Here is a 21,853-nt window from a genome sequence, read left to right on the forward strand (position 1 = left end):
CCGTACCGCGCTGTCCGATCTCGTCTGATCTCGGAAGCTAAGCAGGGTTGGGCCTGGTTAGTACTTGGATGGGAGACCGCCTGGGAATACCAGGTGCTGTAAGCTTTTGCTTCTCCTGGATTGGTTTAACTAATACACGTCCTCCTGCCACAGCTGACATTTTTTTTTATTTTATTCATTCATCCTTAGAAAATAGACACCCCGCCTCAATCTATTTCCTTCATTTTGCCTTCTCTGTGGCAAATGACAGCCTGGTCCTTTTCTTGCCTCCTCCAGGGGGCAGTCCAGAGGCTGGTTTTATTTTTTGGCTGCCTCTTGACAGCAACACACAGAGAAGGAAAGTGCCAACAAAGTGCTTTGCTGCCGCCAAAATGAGTTGCACATTTCCCATCGAACGTGTCCAGAGGACTTTCTTTGAGTGGGGAAGGGTTTGCGTTGGCCCAGTGGCTTCTTGCCGTGCGTGGCCCATTGCCCACGCTGAGTCCTCCCTCTTTTAGCAAGCAACGTGGCAGCTAAGGTACAGGTAAGCAGGAAAAGGTAGTGTGTCCAGCTCCAATGTAATTGAATGTGGAGACAGGAGGCACTTCACTTTGGTTGTTGTTTTGTTTAGTTTCTTTTTTGTTTGAAATGTTTAGTTAGTTTAAAAGCCCATTTGTCAGGACAGGGTCTGTTTGTCCAATGTATGTTCTCCTTCTGAAACGACACACCAAGACATGTGTCAAGGAGGAAGGCCCAGGCAGTGGGCTTTCTTTAAATAGCCGTCTGTTCACAGCATCTTTAAGCTACGGCCATACCACCCTGAGGGCGCTAGAGTGCAAGCAGGAAGTGGTACAGCAATCAGAGAGAGAGAGCAAACAAAGAGTTTGGTGAGTTTGTGAACTGCAAAAGAAGCCTTTATCTCAAAACAACCTTTTAAAAAAAAGGGGGACTTGTGTGCAGTGGAGTTATTTACTCCCCAAACAGTGCATGCTGTTTGGGGATAAATACTTACGTGCTGAGCACTGGGTGACAAAATGGAGGCCGGAAGAGGCCTGGAAAAAAGGAGTATGAGAGAAAAGGAAGGAGAACTGGATCAAAGAGGAAGGAAGTATGAAAGGAAGCTCACAGTCCTGGTGGAAATTGAAGGAGAGGATAGAATAACGATGATGGAGTTGCTGAAGAAAGTGAGAGAAGAATGTGGAGTCGTGATCGGGTGTAGATACAAAACACCAAAAGAATATGAGTTGACAATGGAAGAGGAAAAAGGAAAGGAGAAGTTACTGGATGGACTGAGGATAAAGAAAAGTCGGGTGATGGCGAAAGAGGTGGACTGCATGGAGATGGTGGTCTCGTTCCTTGGTCTGCCAACATATATAATGGATGAGGAGATACTGAGAAAGCTGTCGGATTGGGGAGTTAAAGCAGTCTCAAGAGTAAACAGGAGAATGTGGCCGGGGACAGATATCGCCGACGGGACAAGGTTTTTAAAAGTGAAATTTAACGAGGAGGTAAAATCGCTGCCGTATTCCACAAAGTTTGAGACATTGGGAGGGACGGAGCACTTTAGGGTAATACACGACAGGCAAGTGAAAGTTTGTCGTTTGTGCATTCAGCCAGGTCACATTGTGAGAGACTGCCCAAGCTTCAGATGCTTTAAATGTGACAAGCAAGGACATTACGCAAAGAGAATGTAAGGAGGTGAACTGCAGCATGTGTAATATGCGACCTGGACTGTGTGTGTGTGAAACACTGGCGGAGATGGATGAGGAGTTAGATCTGTACGAGGTGGATGAGGAGGTGGAGAGTGAAGCACAGGAAGGTGCAGCGACTGGAGAAGAAGATAGAAGGGGCACATGGAGTGGAGAAGAGAGAGTTGGGGAGTGGAGAGAGGTGGAGAGCCTGAGCAGTCAAGAGGAGGAGGTCCCAGGGCGGAAGCAGAGAGAGAGAAAGAAAAAAAAGAAAGAGAGGGAAGCGGAACCTGGTAAGGAGATGGCAACGAAGGACGTGGAGTGTGAAGACGGAGAAGGAGAAAAGCCGCAGACGGAAGGAGGTGGTGGCAAGAAAGAGGTGACAGAGAGTCATGCCAAAGGCGATGATGAGGAAATGGACACAAGTGATGGGAAAATAGTGCAGAAGAAAAGAAAGAAGAAAGAAAGGGAGGTGCACAGTGCAGAAAGTAGGTGCTTGGAAGTATCAAAATGAGTGTTAATTTTTTAAAAACTATATTATTTGCTATGTGGGGAATTATGAACATTGCCTGTTTGAACAGCAATGGACTAAGAGATGAAAATAAGTTTGAGAGCGTGAAGAGATTACTGAAGGGCGATATACTCTGTCTACAAGAGACACACTGGTCTGATGATACAATGGATAATATAAAAAAGAGATGGCAAGGTGATATTTTTGTTAATCACGGGAATGCAAAAGCCCGTGGAGTGGCAACCCTGATAAAAGAAGGTAGAGTCAATAGTGTGAAGGAAGTATACAAGGATGGTAATGGGAGAGTTTTAGTGACAGAATTTGTGTTTCATAATGAACTTTTCAGGTTGATAAATATTTATGCACCAAATATAGAAAATGAAAGAAAAGACCTCTTCAAAGAAATGAAGCCGTTGTGTAAAGGCAACTATATAGTGGTTGGAGACTTTAATGTATGGTGCACGAGACTGGGCGCTTCTAGCAGCGCAAACTTTAAGTCTGATGTTTCCAGAAAATATTTAATTGAGTGGATGCAAAATGAGGACTTGGTTGATGTATGGAGGGAAGAGAATCCTACAAAAAAGAATTTTCTAGAAGACAAATGGTGATGGGAGTGTTGAAACAAAGTCAGTATAGATTTATGTTTAACCAAAAGGGAAATGTTAAAATATGTTAAAGATGTAAAATATAAGTTTGTAGGTTTAAGTGACCATGCTATGATGATGGTAAAGATGGGTGTAATCAGGGAAGAGAGGGAGGGGAATCTGGTGTTTGAATGCAGAGTTGCTAAAAGAAGAGGCATACAAAGAAAATATCAGAAAATGCATAAATTATGAAATGCAGAACTCATTATTTGATGAAGACGTATGTGAGTGGTGGGAAAAAATGAAAGGGAAAATCAAACAAAGGAGTATTAGATATGCAAAACAAAGGGATTTTATGAGAAGGAGTAAAGTTGAGGCATTGGAAAATGAATTGAAGAGGGAAGCTGAAAAAATAGAAAGGAACCCAGAGCAAGATAAAGAGCGTTTTGTGCAGGTAAAAGCAGAAATTAGAAGAATACTGAGAACGAGAAAAGTAAGGGTGCAATGATAAGGAGTAGAGCGCAGTATGCGCTAGAGGGAGAAAGAAGCACAAAGTTCTTTTAAACTTAGAAAAGAAAAAGCAGAGGAAAAAGCATATAACAGAACTGGAAAATGAAAAAGGGGATAAGATTACTGGTTATTTGGAGATTATAAGTGAAGTAGAAATGTTTTATAAGGGACTATTTAAGAAAGAAGGGGTAAAACAGGAATGTGTAGAGGGGGTTTTAAATACTGTGAGTGCGAGGCTAAGTGAAGGGGAGAAAAATGAATGTGAAAGAGACATAGGTATAGAAGAAATAAAAGAAGCAATAAAACAAATAAAGAAAAATAAAAGCCCAGGCTCGGACGGATTAACGCACGAATTCTATAAGGCCTTAATAGAGACTGTAGCACCAATATTGTGGAAGGTTTATAGAAGGATGGAAGAGGGAAGGAAAATGCCTGAGTCCATGGGGCTAGGAGTAATCACAATATTATATAAAAATAAAGGAAGTCCAATGAAGCTAGAAAATTATAGACCATTAACTCTGTTAAATACCGATTATAAAATACTGACAAAAGTATTGGCAAATAGGATAAAAGAGGTAGTTGGGACAATAGTATCGCCAAGCCAAGCTTATAGTATAAAGGGAAGAGACATCACAGATACAATTTGCACAATAAGGGATGTAGTGGAAGGGATGGGGAAAGATGGAAAAGGGGGATTGATTTTATCTATAGACTTAAATAAAGCGTTTGACAGGGTGGAACACAGCTTTATAGAACAGACAATGGCGAAATTTGGGTTTGGGGATAGGATGCAAAAGTGGATAAAAGTAATATATGAGAATGCTAAAAGCTGTGTAAAAGTTAATGGGATATTAACTGACCCCTTTCCGTTAGAGAGGTCAGTTAGGCAAGGTTGTCCGCTGTCAGCATTATTATATTCAATAACAGCCGAGCAGCTGGCGACTCTCATCAAAAAAGATGAAGAGATAAAAGGTATCCAAATACCAAATGGGGGATTGAGTGTAATACATCAATATGCAGATGACACCACCTTTACGGTTAGGGATATAGAGAGCATAAATAAAATTAGGAAACAGATAGAAAAATATGGGAAAGCGTCAGGTGCAAAAATAAATGTAGAAAAATCTGAAATAATGAGTATAGGAGGAGAGTTGGTTGAAGGGGCAGATGTTCCATTTAAAATAACCAAAGACTTTATAAAAATTCTAGGGGTAAATATAGGAGAGAATGCAAAAGAGGCAAGAGATGCAACATGGTCAGGAGTGCTAAACAAAATTAAACAAGTATTACAATTTTGGAGACTAAGAGAATTAAGGCTAAGAGGCAAGGTGGTAGTGGTTAATTCCTTATTGTTAATGAAATGTAATTATGTGATGGGAGCAATTGATTTACCAGACTGGGTGTTAAACGGAATAAAAGAGGCTGTGAATACTTTTGTGTGGGGTGGGAAAGGAGTGAAAATATCAGCAAAAACATTAATAGCAGATTACAGTGAGGGCGGTTTGAGGTTGACAGATGTAAATGCGAAAAGGAACGCAATAAGAGTTAAAACAATAAAAAAGTATTTATGTGGCAAAGTAGAATATGGATGGAAGGGGTATATGAGAAAATATTTAAATGAAGGTGGAGGATGCGATGAAGAAGGAGTGTTCATGGTGTTAAAAAAACCAATGATTGAAAAGCTGCCTTTATTTTATCAAGAAGTGTTTACTGCATGGGCTGAGTTTGTGGTGAATGTAAATTATGAATGTGAAAACATAAACCAAGTACACAATCAGCCAATATTCCTGAACCCAAGAATAAGGAGGGGAGGGAAAATGCTCTATAACAGACTTTTCATGAGAGCGGGGGTAAGGAAAGTAAAAGACTTAGCATATGAATATGTGAAAGGTTTCTTACCGAATAGGGCAATATATGATTCTGTGGTGGGGTGGGATGATGGAATAGAGAAAGCAAAAGTGGATAGTGAATGTGAAAATATTAAAAAAAGCCTGCCTGAAAAATGGGTAGAAGGGATTGAAAGAGAAACTGCCAAAGTGGGATATTGGGGAATGCCGGAAATGTATATTGTGGAAAATGAGAGAAAAAAGTTTTTATGGGAGGTAAATGTGAAAACGATATACAAAATAATGGTGAAAAAGGAAATTAAAATGCCTGCATCAGAGGTGGTGTGGTCGAGAGTTTTTCGGGCATGGAAGAAAACACAATATGGAGAAATTTAAATGTAAAATATAACGGATTGGACTGTGAGAATTTGGACTTCAAACTGAGACACAATAGAATATACACGAAGGAGGTTATTCATCAAATAAACAAAAATGTGAGTAGAGAATGTGACATGTGTGAGACAGAGCTAGAAACTCTGATGCATATTTTCAGTAGAGTGCAAGGAGCTTGAGGAGTTCCATGCAAAAATGAAAAAACTGATAAAAAGACGGAATGGGAAAAGAGGTAGCAGGGGATGAGTGGAAAAAGCTGTTTTTATTTGGTGAAAGTACAAATTATAAAGATAAGAAGGTGAATTTATGGAATTTAATTTTGAGTAATGCAAGGTATGCAATATGGCTGAGGAGGAATATGGCATACTTTGATAGAAAGAAAGTGGATGTGATTGATGTTTTCAAGGGTGTTGTCAGAAAGAATGTGTTTACAATGTGGAAATACCTAAGCAAAGATGAATTTGAACGAGCATTTGTAGAAGAAAGTGGATTTATAAGTACAAAAGAAGGGCTAAGTTTAACATTTTGAAAAGAAATGTTTTTGTGTAAGCTTTTTAGCGATGTAAGAACGTTTAAATTCAAAGTCCATGGATTAAATGTTAAGTTGACTTAATATGCAGAAGTTTGAGAATGTTAGGTATGAAATATGATTTATGTAAATATTATTTTTGTACTTTTGATAATAAAAAAAAAAAAAAGCGCCCGATCTCGTCCGATCTCGGAAGCTAAGCAGGATTGGGCCTGGTTAGTACTTGGATGGGAGACCGCCTGGGAATACCAGGTGCTGTAAGCTTTGTTTCTCCTGGATTGGTTTAACTAATACACGTCCTCCTGCCACAGCTGACATTTTTTTTTTTATTTTATTCATTCATCCTTAGAAAATAGACACCCCGCCCAATCTATTTCCTTCATTTTGCCTTCTCTGTGGCAAATGACAGCCTGGTCCTTTTCTTGCCTCCTCCAGGGGGCAGTCCAGAAGCTGGTTTTATTTTTGGCTGCCTCTTGACAGCAACACACAGAGAAGGAAAGTGCCAACAAAGTGCTTTGCTGCCGCAAAATGAGTTGCACATTTCCCATCGAGCGTGTCCAGAGGACTTTCTTTGAGTGGGGAAGGGTTTGCGTTGGCCCAGTGGCTTCTTGCCTTGCGTGGCCCATTGCCCACGCTGAGTCCTCCCTCTTTTAGCAAGCAACGTGGCAGCTAAGGTACAGGTAAGCAGGAAAAGGTAGTGTGTCCAGCTCCAATGTAATTGAATGTGGAGACAGGAGGTACTTCACTTTGGTTGTTGTTTTGTTTAGTTTCTTTTTTTGTTTGAAATGTTTAGTTAGTTTAAAAGCCCATTTGTCAGGACAGGGTCTGTTTGTCCAATGTATGTTCTCCTTCTGAAACGACACACCAAGACATGTGTCAAGGAGGAAGGCCCAGGCAGTGGGCTTTCTTTAAATAGCCGTCTGTTCACAGCATCTTTCGCTTACGGCCATACCACCCTGAGCACGCCCGATCTCGTCTGATCTCGGAAGCTAAGCAGGGTTGGGCCTGGTTAGTACTTGGATGGGAGACCGCCTGGGAATACCAGGTGCTGTAAGCTTTTGCTTCTCCTGGATTGGTTTAACTAATACACGTCCTCCTGCCACAGCTGACATTTTTGTTTTTATTCTTTTTTTTTATTTTATTCATTCATCCTTAGAAAATAGACACCCCCCCAATCTATTTCCTTCGTTTTGCCTTCTCTGTGGCAAATGACAGCCTAGTCCTTTTCTTGCCTCCTCCAGGGGGCAGTCCAGAGAGCTGGTTTTATTTTTTGGCTGCCTCTTGACAGCAACACACAGAGAAGGAAAGTGCCAACAAAGTGCTTTGCTGCCGCAAAATGAGTTGCACATTTCCCATCGAACGTGTCCAGAGGACTTTCTTTGAGTGGGGAAGGGTTTGCGTTGGCCCAGTGGCTTCTTGCGGTGCGTGGCCCATTGCTCACGCTGAGTCCTCCCTCTTTTAGCAAGCAACGTGGCAGCTAAGGTACAGGTAAGCAGGAAAAGTTAGTGTGTCCAGCTCCAATGTAATTGAATGTGAAGACAGGAGGCACTTCACTTTGGTTGTTGTTTTGTTTAGTTTATTTTTTTGTTTGAAATGTTTAGTAAGTTTAAATGCCCATTTGTCAGGACAGGGTCTGTTTGTCCAATGTATTTTCTCCTTCTGAAACGACACACCAAGACATGTGTCAAGGAGGAAGGCCCAGGCAGTGGGCTTTCTTTAAATAGCCGTCTGTTCACAGCATCTTTAAGCTACGGCCATACCACCCTGAGCAGCTAGAGGGAGCTAGTGAGCAATTGGAAGTGTTGGCTGCAGTTGGAGAGGAAGGCTCTCCTCCATTTTGTGGTTTATTTATTTATTTATTTTTTTTGTGTTTGTTTTTAGGTTTTCTAACTTTAAGTTTGTATTTTTGTTTTTTTTGACAGTTTTAAACCACCTAACAGCAGCATTTTGCTAGCTGGAGGGTGGTTAGTCTTTCTTTATTTTTTTCTTTCTTAAAATGGACCGGATTATCGACAAAGCGACACTGGACTGGCTGAAGGAAGGCGCATGGCAAGCGACACTGGACTGGATGGAGGAACCACGAAGGCAAAGCGACACTGGACTGGCTGGAGAAACACGAATGGCAAAGCGATACTGGAATGGCTGGAGAGAAGCGCATGGCAAAGCGACACCAGACTGGATTATCAACAACGAGCAGGACGCGGGAAAAAACAAGGCGTTCAAGACAAAATCGGTGGATCGGAAGTACTTAAAGGAGGCGACGATGATTGTGAATGTGGAGAATGTTAATGAGGTGAGAGCGGTAGATATTATCAAAGCAATGGTGGATAAATGTGGAAATGGGAAAATTCTAAGCGTTAAGACCAAGACAAGGAAATGAATATGAACTAACAATGGAAAATGAGGAAACATGTGAGAAATTGACTGATGGACTGAATATAAAAGGGGTGAACTGTGAAATTAAAAAACTACAAAATAGAGACTTTGTTGTTTCCTTCATGCACATGCCCATCTACCTAGATGATAGAGAAATAATTGGAAAATTGGAGGGATGGGGAGTCAACCCCATATCAAAAATTAAAAGAAGATGCTACCGGGCACTGGAATCGAGGATGGAGCGAGGTTCCTTAAAGTAAGGTTCCCTAAAGAAGTGGCATCATTGCCCTACAGCACAAGGCTGGAAACCGCAGAAGGGCAGCAGTATTTTAGGGTGGTGCACAGTCACCAGGTGAAGACCTGTAGGCTGTGCATGAGCCCGGATCATCTGCTTAAAGAGTGCCCAGATTTCAAGTGCTACAAATGTGAAGAAAAGGGACACTTAGCAAGAGACTGTACGCATGATCAGGTGCCCGGAGTGTCAGGAGATTTTAAATAAATGTGAGTGGTGGATGGAGAAAGAGGAAGGAGGTAAGGGAGCATTGGGTGGGCCGGACAGGTGCATGAAGGAAACAACGGGGATGAAAGACAAAAGCGATGAAGGACAAGAGGAAGAAAATGTACGACAAAAAGGAATGGAAGAAGGAGCGAGCAACAGAGAGGAAGGAGAAAGAGAACAATAAGGAACAAACAATGGAGCAGGACACACAAAGGACAGCAATGGAGATATCAGACAATTTTAAAAGCTATCGGGATAACATGGAGAAAGATGGACAAGGAAGGATGGATCAAAGTAAAAGAGACTGAAAGTGAAGAGGAAATAACAACGGACAATTTGGACAAAGACAGGAGGGGAGAGGAAAAATAAGAAGGAGATCATTGAAGGTAACACCGAATTTTGAAAATGTAAGAAAAAAGACTATGAAAAGAAGCCAAGGTGAACAGGCAAACAGATATGAAGTGTTAAAGGACCTGGAGGGAGAAAATGGAGAATAATGGTTTTTAGGTATTTATTTGTATTTCTTTTAATGGTTTTAAGTTGTGTTACTTTTAATGCAAGGGGACTGACGGACATGGGAAAATTTGAAAGAGTGAAAAGAAAAATGTAGAGGTGAAGATGTCATTGTTTTACAAGAAACAAATTGGAAAGAGAGTGTGATGATGGTATACAAAAAGAAATGGGAAGGAGATATTTTATATAATAATGGGGATGGTAGGCTTGGAAGAGGGGTGGAGCTTTTAATGAGAAAAGATGTTTTTAATACAACCAAAGTGGTGTACAAAGATAAGATGGGCAAATGCATGGCTGTGGAAGTAAATTATGAAGGGCGTGAATTAATTTTTAGTGAATGTACACGCACCAACAGAAGAGAAAGAAAAGAAAGAATTTTTAATTGTTTAAGGAGTGTAATAAAAAAATATAAGGAAATGATAATGATGGGGGATTTTAACACAGTTTTCAGCAAACTAGACATGGCAGAGGGATGGTTTTTAAATCGGACACAGGAAGGAAAGAATTAAGCAATTGATGAGAGAAAATAAATTAATTGATGTATGGAGGGAAAGAAATGGAGGGAAAAAGGTTTATTCAAAGGAAACAAATAGTGGGGCATTTTATATGTAAAACAAGAATTGATTATTTGCTATGTACAAGAAATATGGAGAATTTTATTGAAAAAATCAACTATGAAGAAACCAGTTTTAGCGATCATAAGTTTTTACGTTTCAAAATAGATTGGAGTAATGTGCAAAGGGGACGGGTACATGGATTTTAAATACAGAGATTTTAAAGAATGAAGGTTATGTGGCAGAGATAAAAGGAATCATAGAGAAAGAGAAGGATAATGCAATGTATCAAGAAGATAAAAAGAATGTGGTGGGAGAATGTTAAATATCTAGTAAAAAAATGTTCAATAAAGTATTGCAGAATCTTACAAATATGTAAAAGACACAAAAGAAAAAGAAATAAAGGAGGCGTTAGAAAGAGAATTAAATAATGAAAATAAAGACATAAAAAGATAAAAAGAAATAGAGGAGAAACTGAAAGAAATAGAAGAAAAAATTATCTGAGAGCATAAGATTAAGAAGTAAGTCCAAATATATGGTGGAGGGAGAAATGCACCCAGTTTTTTTTGACTTGGAGAAAAAAAGAGCGAAAGTTGGAATAATAAAAAGAATTAAAAGGGAGAAGTGGAGAGCTTGTGGAGGAATGAAAAAAGTGCTAGAAGAGATAAAGGTTTTTTATGAGGATCTTTTTAAAACAAGAGGAGTGGAAGAGGAGGAAAAAAAGAAACTGTTAAATTATATTGAAACAAATTTAAGTGAAGAGGATAAAAAAGGAATGTGAGGGAAATCAAGAGCGAGGAGATCGAAGAAGCGATAGATCAACTAAATAAAAGGAAAAGCCCAGGGATAGATGGTTTGGGAAGTGAATTTTATTTACGTTTTAAGGACATTTTAATAGAGATTTTAAAAGAAGTTTTTAAGGAAACTTTTAAAGAGGAAGAAATGAATGAAAAGGATGGGAATGGGGCTGATGAAGCTTATATATAAAAGGAAAGGTGAAAAAACTGATTTAAAAAACTACAGGCCAATAACAATGTTAAATACCGATTTAAAGATATTAGCAAAGATTTTAGCAAACAGATTAAAAGAAGTGATGCCACAAATAATAAAAACAAATCAAGCATATGCAGTAAAAGGAAGAGACATAGCAGACATAACGATGAGCATAAGGGACACAATACAATACATAAAAAGAAAAGAATGATGGCGGGTATGTGATCAGCTTAGACTTGAAAAGGCTTTTGATAGAGTGGAGCATGAATATTTGTTTGGGGTTTTAAATAGGTTTGGGTTTGAGTGAGAATTTTATGAAATGGATTAAGATTTTATACAAGGGGCTTTAACAAAAATAAAATGTAGCGGGTTTTTAACGGAATGTTTTAAAATAACTAGATCAATTAGACAAGGATGTCCACTCTCAGCTTTATTATACTCTCTTGTAGCAGAACCTTTGGGCCTAGCAATACTGAAAAGAAGAGAAAATAAAAGGAATTCAAATACAAGAAAGCAAAGCAGAAGGAACATTTTTCAATATCGCGGACGACACAACAATAATAGTTAAAGGGAAAGAGGATGTAAAACAAGTAATGAAGAATGTACAAGAATTTTGCAAAGGATCAGGAAGTAAAATTAATGAAGACAAGACAGTGTACATGAGGTTCGGGGCAACGTCTGTTTTAGCAGAATGTTTTAATTTTAAGGAAGTTGAAGAAATTAGGATTTTAGGGATTTTAATGGGAAAGGATGGGGGGCAAGTAAGAGAAAAAATGTGGGAGGAATTGATAACAGGAATAGAACGGAGGTTAAATTTTTGGAGAATGAGGGCTTTAAATTTGAAAGGGAAGGTTTTAGTATTGAATGTTTTAATGGCCTCAAAGTTGTGGTATGTTTTATATGTGACAGAAATGCCTTTGTGGGTAGAAGGGAGGTTGAAGAAATGTTTTCTCGGGTTTTTGTGGGAGGGTAAACCCCGAGAATAGCATACAATACCTTATTAGGACCATTAGAAGAGGGGGGTTGGGGTTAATGGATATTAAACAAAGGAAAAACTGCTTAAGAGTTAAAATAGTCAAAAAATTGTTGCAAGACGAAAATGAAACGGAATGGAAGAAGGTTATGAAATATTTTTTAAACAAATGTGGGAATTTTAATTTGGGGAGGATATTTTATGGATGAAAACAAAAAACTGGATGGTGGAAGGATTACCTGACTTCTATAAGGAGATTTTAAGTGCTTGGGGAATTTCTTAAGTGTAATAGATTATAATCTGAAAGGAAGAGAAAACATCTTAAACCAACCTCTGTTCTTAAACAAAAGGATTTTAAGAGATGGGAAAGAGATCTTGTTTAAAAAATGGATGGAGGTGGGAATAACAAGGGTAAGAGATGTTTTGTATGAATTTAAAGAAGGGTTTTTACCATCACAATTTATAATGGATGCAATGGAGGAAGCAAAAGAGGAATGCAACAAACGAGAAATAGAAAATAAATACTGAAATGATCAAAAAGCATAATACCGAAGGAATGGATTAAAAGAATAGAAAACATGGAAGAATGGAAGGAAGAGAAAGACATTAATGTCTGCCTGAAAGGGAACTATGTAATTTTAAGGAGTGTAATGTGAAAAAGTTTTATTGTTATTTTAGAGATGGTGTTTTTAAAGAACCAGTAGTTAACAATTTTTGGGTACAGAGATTTAAAGATCTGAAAAAAGAAAGTATATGGAGAAATATGAGGGGAAAGATTGTGGAAACCAAACTGGAATGTTTAGAGTATTTTATAAGGCACAAAGTAATTTTTACCGATTGTATTTTAACTAAGATTGGAATGGAACAGAATGCAACATGTAAAGTATGCAAAGAGCGAAGACGAAGGAATTTTACACTTGTTTCTATACTGTAAAGAGCTGGAGGGTTTTTACAGAAAATGCAAAAAAATGATAAAAGAATTAATTGAGGACTGGGACGAAGAGGTAATAGAATGGAAGAGGATAGTGATGTTTGGATGGGAGGAAAATTGTCAAAGTAAAAAGTTTGTGAACCTGTTAATAATGTTGATAAAAAATGCACTATGGGAAAGAAGAAATGTGGCCAAAGAAGGAAGAGTGGTGCTTAATGTTTGGAATGTTCTTAAAAAGAAAACAGAAAGATATATTGAAGGACTGTATTGGTATTTTAAGTATGAAAACATGTTGCAAAGTTTTTTTGTCGTTTTTACTCCAAGGGTTTTTAAAGTTTTAAAAGATTTAGCATGGAATGTACCTGGAAGTGACTTGGTTTTTAAGTAATATTTATGTACTGAATGTTTTAAAGAAATATAATATATTTCTGCCTGTAGAAGATGTCTTTTAATTTATTTTATTGTATAGGTTGAATATGTTGTAACTCTGAGTCCTTTTCTTATGTACATTATCTTGTTATTCAATAATCTTGTATGAAAACAATGATTTTGTATTTATTGTTTGATAACTTTTCAATAAAAAAAAAAAAAAAAAAGCAGCGCCGATTTCGTCCGATCTCGGAAGCTAAGCAGGGTTGGGCCTGGTTAGTACTTGGATGGGAGACCGCCTGGGAATACCAGGTGCTGTAAGCTTTTGCTTCTCCTGGATTGGTTTAACTAATACACGTCCTCCTGCCACAGCTGACATTTTTTTTTTATTTTATTCATTCACCTTAGTAAATAGACACCCCCCATCTATTTCCTTCATTTTGCCTTCTCTGTGGCAAATGACAGCCTGGTCCTTTTCTTGCCTCCTCCAGGGGCAGTCCAGAGGCTGGTTTTATTTTTTGGCTGCCTCTTGACAGCAACACACAGAGAAGGAAAGTGCCAACAAAGTGCTTTGCTGCCGCAAAATGAGTTGCACATTTCCCATCGAACGTGTCCAGAGGACTTTCTTTGAGTGGGGAAGGGTTTGCGTTGGCCCAGTGGCTTCTTGCCGTGCGTGGCCCATTGCCCACGCTGAGTCCTCCCTCTTTTAGCAAGCAACGTGGCAGCTAAGGTACAGGTAAGCAGGAAAAGGTAGTGTGTCCAGCTCCAATGTAATTGAATGTGGAGACAGGAGGCACTTCACTTTGGTTGTTGTTTTGTTTAGTTTCTTTTTGGTTTGAAATGTTTAGTTAGTTTAAAAGCCCATTTGTCAGGACAGGGTCTGTTTGTCCAATGTATGTTCTCCTTCTGAAACGACACACCAAGACATGTGTCAAGGAGGAAGGCCCAGGCATTGGGCTTTCTTTAAATAGCCGTCTGTTCACAGCATCTTTGGCTTACGGCCATACCACCCTGAGCGCGCCCGATCTCGTCCGATCTCGGAAGCTAAGCAGGGTTGGGCCTGGTTAGTACTTGGATGGGAGACCGCCTGGGAATACCAGGTGCTGTAAGCTTTGCTTCTCCTGGATTGGTTTAACTAATACACGTCCTCCTGCCACAGCTGACATTTTTTTTTATTTTATTCATTCATCCTTAGAAAATAGACACCCCCCCAATCTATTTCCTTCGTTTTGCCTTCTCTGTGGCAAATGACAGCCTGGTCCTTTTTCTTGCCTCCTCCAGGGGGCAGTCCAGAGGCTGGTTTTATTTTTTGGCTGCCTCTTGACAGCAACACACAGAGAAGGAAAGTGCCAACAAAGTGCTTTGCTGCCGCAAAATGAGTTGCACATTTCCCATCGAACGTGTCCAGAGGACTTTCTTTGAGTGGGGAAGGGTTTGCGTTGGCCCAGTGGCTTCTTGCCGTGCGTGGCCCATTGCCCACGCTGAGTCCTCCCTCTTTTAGCAAGCAACGTGGCAGCTAAGGTACAGGTAAGCAGGAAAAGGTAGTGTGTCCAGCTCCAATGTAATTGAATGTGGAGACAGGAGGCACTTCACTTTGGTTGTTGTTTTGTTTAGTTTCTTTTTTGTTTGAAATGTTTAGTTAGTTTAAAAGCCCATTTGTCAGGACAGGGTCTGTTTGTCCAATGTATGTTCTCCTTCTGAAACGACACACCAAGACATGTGTCAAGGAGGAAGGCCCAGGCAGTGGGCTTTCTTTAAATAGCCGTCTGTTCACAGCATCTTTCAGCTTACGGCCATACCACCCTGAGCGCGCCCGATCTCGTCCGATCTCGGAAGCTAAGCAGGGTTGGGCCTGGTTAGTACTTGGATGGGAGACCGCCTGGGAATACCAGGTGCTGTAAGCTTTGCTTCTCCTGGATTGGTTTAACTAATACACGTCCTCCTGCCACAGCTGACATTTTTTTTTATTTTATTCATTCACCTTAGTAAATAGACACCCCCCATCTATTTCCTTCATTTTGCCTTCTCTGTGGCAAATGACAGCCTGGTCCTTTTCTTGCCTCCTCCAGGGGGCAGTCCAGAGGCTGGTTTTATTTTTTGGCTGCCTCTTGACAGCAACACACAGAGAAGGAAAGTGCCAACAAAGTGCTTTGCTGCCGCAAAATGAGTTGCACATTTCCCATCGAACGTGTCCAGAGGACTTTCTTTGAGTGGGGAAGGGTTTGCGTTGGCCCAGTGGCTTCTTGCCGTGCGTGGCCCATTGCCCACGCTGAGTCCTCCCTCTTTTAGCAAGCAACGTGGCAGCTAAGGTACAGGTAAGCAGGAAAAGGTAGTGTGTCCAGCTCCAATGTAATTGAATGTGGAGACAGGAGGCACTTCACTTTGGTTGTTGTTTTGTTTAGTTTCTTTTTGGTTTGAAATGTTTAGTTAGTTTAAAAGCCCATTTGTCAGGACAGGGTCTGTTTGTCCAATGTATGTTCTCCTTCTGAAACGACACACCAAGACATGTGTCAAGGAGGAAGGCCCAGGCAGTGGGCTTTCTTTAAATAGCCGTCTGTTCACAGCATCTTTCAGCTACGGCCATACCACCCTGTGCAGGCTAGAGGGAGCTAGTGAGCAATTGGGAGTTTTTGGCTGCAGTTGGAGAGGAAGGCTCTCCTCCATTTTGTGCTTTTTTTGTGTGTTTGTTTTTTGGTTTTCTTACTTTAAGTTAGTTTTTTTTGTTTTTTGTCTGTTTAAACCACCTAACAGCAGCTTTTTGCTGGCTGGAAGGTGGTTATTTTATTCTTTCTCAAAAATGGATGGATTAATGGCAAACGACACTGGACTGGATAGAGGAACACGCATGGCAAACGACACTGGACTGGCTCGAGGAACACGCACGGCAAACGACACTGGACTGGATAGAGGAACATGCACGGCAAGCGACACTGGACTGGAGAAAAGACAACGAGATGGCAGTGGAATCAATCGAGATGTAAGGAAAGAAGATGGAAAGAGAGTGTACTTAAAAGAAGCAACTGTAACGGTGGATGTAGAATATGTGAAAGACGCAAAGGCGGTGGACATCATTAAAGCGGTGACGGAGCAGATTGGAGAAGGAAGGATTTTAGCAGTCAGACCCAAAAGAGTGAAGGAATACGAGGTAACACTGGAACACGAGGATGACGTAGAGCTTATAATGGATGGATTGAAAATAAAGGGCATTGACTGTGAGGTAAAAAGACTACAAAACAGAGAATATGTTGTCTCCTTCATGCATTTACCAGTTTACACTGCTGACGAGGAAATTTTAAGCAAATTGGAGGGATGGGGAGTAATCCCCATCTCAAAAGTTAAACGAAGAATGTATCCGGGCACTAGTATTGAGGACGGGACAAGGTTTGTTAAAACACGTTTCGAAAGAAGTTGCCTCCCTCCCGTACAGCACAAAAATAGAGACGGCGGAGGGCCCACAATATTTCGGGTGATGCACAGCCACCAGGTGAAGACCTGTAGGCTGTGCATGAGCCCGACCATGTGGTAAAGGATTGTCCGAATTTAAGTGTTATAAGTCGCGAGGAGAGGGGCACTTCATGAGACACTGCAACGCGTAACGTGCCCGGATTGCAAATTGGTTTTAAACAGGTGTGAGTGTTGGATGGGAGAGAGGAGGAGGAGCAGCAGGTAGACGGGCAAATGCATGAACGAGACAATGAAGAGCGAGAGGAGGAATTAAGAAGATTACAAAACAATGAATCAACAGGAAATAAAGATACTGAGGATCAAGGGAAGCGTATAATGGACATGAAATACAAACACAACAAGAGGAGGAAACACAGATGGACTTGACTGAAAGTTTGGAAAGTGCCCAAATGGGTTTGACTGAAAGTTTGCAAAGTGAGTTGGACAATGTGGAACTTAATGATCAAAGGAGTAAAGAACAACCGGCTGTAAAGGAAAGTGAAGGGGAAAGAAGAAGAAGATAAACAACTGAAGTCAACTAAAAGAAGAAGATCAATGAAGGTAATGCCCAATTTAGAGACTGCTAGAAAAAAACGCCTAAAAAGGACTCAATTGAGACTGGGAATAAGTATGATGTGTTAAAGGATCTGGAGGAGAATGAACTGACATGATGGGTTTTATCAATGTTTTTATAGTTTTCATGCTTTTAAGAATCGTTACTTTTAATGCTAGAGGACTTTTAGACATAAGCAAATTTGAAAAAGTGAAAGAAATGTGTAAAGGAGAGGATGTGATTTTTTTACAAGAAACTAACTGGAGAGAAGGGGTTATAAGTGAAATAAGGAAAAGATGGAATGGGGAAATTTTATTTAGCAACGGGGATGGTAGAATGGGTAGAGGAGTGGCAGTCTTAATAAAAGAAAACAGAGGTGTAACATGTAAAACAGTGTATAAGGATAATGATGGGAAATGTATAGCGGTGGAAATGGAGTATGAAGAGAAGAAAGTAATTGTAGTAAATGTACACGCTCCTACAGAAGAGAAAGAAAAGAAAGGCTATTTTAATGGATTGAGGGAATTTCTAAAAAACACAAAAGAAGTTATTATGATGGGTGATTTTAACACGGTTTTTAGTAAATTAGAAATGGCAGAGGGAATGGTTTTTAAAGCGGATCAAGGAAGGAAAGAATTGAAAGTGCTAATGGAAGAAAACAATATGATTGATATATGGAGAGAAAGAAATGAAAAGAAAAAAGAATATTCGAGGAGACAATTGGTTGGGAATTTTATGTGTAAAACAAGAATAGATTTTATTTTATGTAGCAGAAATATAGAGGGTTTTATCGGAAAAATAAAATATGTAGAAACAAGCTTAAGTGATCACAAGCCAATTTTTATACAAATAGACTGGAGTACAATGAAAAGAGGGCCGGGAGTATGGGTTTTAAACACAGAGGTTTTAAAGAATGAAGATTATGTTTTAAGTATAAAGGAAATCATTGAAAAGGAAAAAGAAAATGGAATGTACTTGGAAGATAAAAAGAATATGGTGGGAAAATGTGAAGTACCTAATCAAAAAGTTTACCATAAAATATTGTGGGATAATTCAGAGATGCAAAAAGGGTAAGGAAAGAGGAATAAGAGAACAACTAGAAATGGAATTGAATACTGAAGGAAAAAGATTTACAAAAAGTAAAAAGAAATAGAGGGAAAACTGAAAGAAATAGAAGAGAATAAATATAACGGGGCACGATTAAGAAGCAAAGCAAAGTACACAGTAGAAGGAGAGAAATGTACTAAGTTTTTTTTGACTTGGAAAGAAGAAGGGAATGTCACAAACAATTAAAGGAATACAAAGGGAAGATGGAGAGATAGTGGAAACAAATGAGGAGATATTAAAAACAATAAAAGCATATTATGAAAAGCTATTTAAAGCAGAAGGAGTAAAGGATGAAGAAAAACTAGAATTATTGAAACAATTAAAGACAAAAGTAGGAGAGGATGACAAAAAAGAGTGTGACCTAGAGATAAGAGAAGAAGAGATAAAAAGAGCAATAAGTGAACTGAATAAAAGGAAAAGTCCAGGCATTGATGGTTTAGGGAATGAATTTTACATAACCTTTAAAGATTTTTTAACCGGTATTTTAAAAGAAGTATATGAAGAGATTTTTAAGAAAGATGAAATGAATCAGAGAATGGGGATGGGATTAATTAAGTTGATATATAAAAGAAAAGGAGAAAAAGTAGACTTAAAAATTATAGACCAATCACAATGCTGAATACAGATTTGAAAATTTTAACAAAAGTTTTAGCCAACAGATTAAAAGAGGTAATGCCAACCATAATCAAAACAAATCAAGTATATGGAGTGAAAGGGAAGGATATAGCAGACACAACAATAAGTATAATAGATAGAATAAGGTATATGAAAGAAAAAAACAGGGATGGATATGTTATTAGTTTGGATTTTGAAAAGGCCTTTGACAGAGTAGAACATGATTATTTATTTGAGATTTTAAGTGGGTATGGGTTTGGGGAAAGTTTTATCAAATGGATTAAAATTTTATATAAAGGAGCAATAACAAGAGTAAAATGTAATGGTTTTTTAACAGAATGTTTTAAATTAACTAGGTCAATAAGACAAGGATGTCCACTATCAGCACTTTTATACTCACTAGTTGCAGAACCTTTGGGATTATCTGTTAAAAGAGATAAAGAAGTAAGAGGGATAGACATTGAAGAGAGTGGGGAAATGAAAAAATATTTCAATATGCAGACGATACAACGATAATGGTTAAGGATATAAAGAGTGTTAAAAAAGCAATGGAAGTGGTACAGACGTTTTGTAGGGGATCAGGGAGCAAGATAAATGAAGAGAAAACAGTATATATGAGATTTGGAGGGGCGAGTGTTTTAGCAAATGATTTTAAGTTTAAAGAATCAAAGGAAATAAAGATCTTAGGTGTTTTAATAGGGAAAGACGAAAAATATGTTGAAGAAGTAATGTGGGAAGAAATACTAGGAGGAATTGAAAGAAGGTTAAACTTTTGGAAACTGAGGACTTTAAGTTTAAAGGGGAAAGTTTTAATTGTAAATGTTTTAATGGTAGCAAAGTTATGGTATGTTTTATATGTGACTTCTATGCCAATGTGGGTGGAAAAAAGGTTGAAAAAATGTTTTTTGGATTTTATATGGGACGGAAAACCTCCAAGAATTGCATCACGATACTATAATAGGAGAAGTAGGAAAGGGAGGGATGGGATTGATAGGCGTGGAACAAAGAAAAAATAGCTTAAGAGTTAAAGTAATAAAAAAGTATCTAGATGAGAAAAGTAAAACAGCATGGAAAAAGACAATGGAATATTTTTTAAATAAATGTGGGAATTTTAATTTGGGAGATAATATTTTATGGATGAAAACTAAGAATTGGATGGTGAAAGGAATGCCAGATTTTTACAGAGAATTGATGAGTGCTTGGGGAAATTTTTAACTATTGTTAATTTTAATCCTCAAGGTAGAGAGAGCATTTTAAATCAGCCTTTGTTCTTAAACAGCGGCATTTTAAATCAGGGAATGTGATTTTTTTAAAGAAATGGTGGGATGTTGGGATCACAAGAGTTAGAGATATTTTATATGAATTTAAAGAGGGATTTTTACCATTACAGTATATAATAGATACAATGGAAGTGGCAAAAGAGGATTTTAATGAACAAGAACTACAAAATAAGTATGAAATAATGAAAGAAGCAATACCCAAAGAGTGGATAAAAAGAATAGAAGATATGGAGGAAGAGAAATTAGGGAAAGAAGTACATGTAAAGTTGGGAGAAAACTATATGCTTTTAATGAATGTACTTTGAAAATGTTTTACTGTTTTTTTAGAGAGGGGGTTTTTAGGAAACCAAAAGCCAATGAGTACTGGGTACAGAAATACAAAGATCTAAAAGAAGAGGATATATGGAATAGCATGAAAGGTATAATGATAGACGCAAAATTGGAGAGTTTTGAATATTTAATCAGACACAGAGCAATTTTTACTGACGTTATTGTAAAAAAAATCCACATGGAACTAAGTGAAATATGTAAAGTTTGTAATGGGGAAGATGAAAGTTTTTACACTTGTTTTTAAATTGTAGAGAACTGGAAGATTTTAAGGAAAAGGGTAAAAGATTGATTGAAATGTTGAGAGGGAATTAAATGAGAAGACTGTAGAATGGAACAGAGTGGTGATGTTTGGGATGGAAGAAAAGGGTAAAAACAAAAGTTTTATTAATCTGTGTGTGATGCTAATGAAAAGTGCAATATGGGAGAGAAGAATTGTAGCAAAAAAGGAAAAAATCATGTTGGATGTTTGGATTGTTTTTAAAAGGAAAACCGAATTGTATATTGAAGTATTGTTTGAGTATTTTAAATGTGAAAATAAGTTGGATGTTTTTTATGGTGTTTTTACCCCAAAAGTTTGTGGTGTTTTAAAGGATCTAATGTGGAAGTTGCCTGGAAGTGAAGGAGATTTTTAAATTATGTAAATGACATGTGATGTAGAAAGGTTGTGGAAGAAAATCTGTATCTTCTGTAGAAATCTGTATCTTCTGTATAAAATGTATATCTTTATTTCAATTTATTTTAATGTATTTTATTGAAATTTTCTAATAAAAAAAAAAATAAATAAATAAATAAAAAAAGCACGAGCTCGTCCGATCTCGGAAGCTAAGCAGGGTTGGGCCTGGTTAGTACTTGGATGGGAGACCGCTTGGGAATACCAGGTGCTGTAAGCTTTTGCTTCTCCTGGATTGGTTTAACTAATACACGTCCTCCTGCCACAGCTGAGATTTTTGTTTTATTCTTTTTTTATTTTATTCATTCATCCTTAGAAAATAGACACCCCCAATCTATTTCCTTCGTTTTGCCTTCTCTGTGGCAAATGACAGCCTGGTCCTTTTTCTTGCCTCCTCCAGGGGGCAGTCCAGAGGCTGGTTTTATTTTTGGCTGCCTCTTGACAGCAACACACAGAGAAGGAAAGTGGCAACAAAGTGCTTTGCTGCCGCAAAATGAGTTGCACATTTCCCATCGAACGTGTCCAGAGGACTTTCTTTGAGTGGGGAAGGGTTTGCGTTGGCCCAGTGGCTTCTTGCCGTGCGTGGCCCATTGCCCACGCTGAGTCCTCCCTCTTTTAGCAAGCAA

General features: G+C 38.6%; 3 non-coding genes across 3 annotated transcripts; all 3 read left to right on the top strand.

Annotated features, from left to right (window-relative positions):
• Nucleotides 1–6,958: 6,958 nt before the first annotated feature.
• LOC127642193 (5S ribosomal RNA) lies at nt 6,959–7,077 on the top strand. The gene has a single exon (XR_007970321.1). It is a non-coding gene; the product is annotated as a 5S ribosomal RNA (ribosomal RNA).
• A 7,144-nt stretch (nt 7,078–14,221) lies between these two features.
• On the top strand, nt 14,222–14,340 carry LOC127642190 (5S ribosomal RNA). The gene has a single exon (XR_007970319.1). It is a non-coding gene; the product is annotated as a 5S ribosomal RNA (ribosomal RNA).
• Nucleotides 14,341–15,013: 673 nt separating this feature from the next.
• LOC127642191 (5S ribosomal RNA) lies at nt 15,014–15,132 on the top strand. Its single transcript, XR_007970320.1, has one exon. It is a non-coding gene; the product is annotated as a 5S ribosomal RNA (ribosomal RNA).
• The last annotated feature ends 6,721 nt before the right edge of the window (nt 15,133–21,853 follow it).

Source organism: Xyrauchen texanus, unplaced genomic scaffold (genome assembly GCF_025860055.1).
Source record: "Xyrauchen texanus isolate HMW12.3.18 unplaced genomic scaffold, RBS_HiC_50CHRs HiC_scaffold_483, whole genome shotgun sequence".
In the NCBI taxonomy this organism is placed as follows: domain Eukaryota; kingdom Metazoa; phylum Chordata; class Actinopteri; order Cypriniformes; family Catostomidae; genus Xyrauchen; species Xyrauchen texanus.